Source organism: Arachis hypogaea, chromosome 18 (genome assembly GCF_003086295.3).
Source record: "Arachis hypogaea cultivar Tifrunner chromosome 18, arahy.Tifrunner.gnm2.J5K5, whole genome shotgun sequence".
Lineage (NCBI taxonomy): Eukaryota > Viridiplantae > Streptophyta > Magnoliopsida > Fabales > Fabaceae > Arachis > Arachis hypogaea.
The window spans coordinates 79385046-79385896 of NC_092053.1; the positions used below are offsets into that span (position 1 = coordinate 79385046).

Below are 851 nucleotides of genomic sequence, written 5' to 3' on the forward strand. Positions count from 1 at the left end.
TGTTCTGAGCCAATATGGCATTCAGAGTATCAATTTCAAGGACTCCCTTCTTCATAGGCGTCCCATTACTCACAGGATTCCTCTCAGAAGTGTACATAAACTGGTTATTAGCAACCATGTCAATGAGTTCTTGAGCTTCTGCAGGTGTTTTCTTTAGGTGAATGGATCCACCTGCAGAAGTATCCAATGACATCTTAGCTAAGTCAGATAGACCATCATAGAATATGTTCAGGATGGTCCATTCTGAAAGCATGTCAGAAGGACACTTTTTGGTCAGTCCTTTATATCTCTCCCAAGCTTCATAGAGGGATTCACCTTCCTTCTGTCTGAAGGTTTGAACATCCACTCTAAGCTTACTCAGCTTTTGAGGAGGAAAGAACTTGGCTAAGAAAGCCTTGACCAGCTTATCCCAAGAGTTCAGGCTGTCTTTAGGTTGAGAATCCAACCATATTCTAGCTCTGTCTCTTACAGCAAAAGGGAAAAGCATGAGCCTGTAGACTTCAGGATCTACTCCATTAGTCTTAACAGTATCACATATCTGCAAGAATTCAGTTAAGAACTGAAAAGGATCTTCAGATGGAAGTCCATGAAACTTGCAGTTCTGCTGCATCAGAGAAACTAATTGAGGTTTCAGCTCAAAGTTGTTTGCTCCAATGGCAGGAATGGAGATGCTTCTTCCATGTAAATTGGAATTTGGTGCAGTAAAGTCACCAAGCATTCTCCTTGCATTGTTGTTGGGTTCGGCTGCCATCTCCTTTACTTGTTCGAAATTTTCAATCAAGTTGTCTCTGGATTGTTGTAATTTAGCTTCTCTTAATTTCCTCTTCAGAGTCCTTTCAGGTTCTGGATCA

General features: G+C 41.2%; 1 non-coding gene across 1 annotated transcript; it reads left to right on the top strand.

Moving 5' to 3' along the window:
- Positions 1-247: 247 nt before the first annotated feature.
- Positions 248-355, top strand: LOC112774831 (small nucleolar RNA R71). Its single transcript, XR_003189290.1, has one exon. It is a non-coding gene; the product is annotated as a small nucleolar RNA R71 (small nucleolar RNA).
- The last annotated feature ends 496 nt before the right edge of the window (positions 356-851 follow it).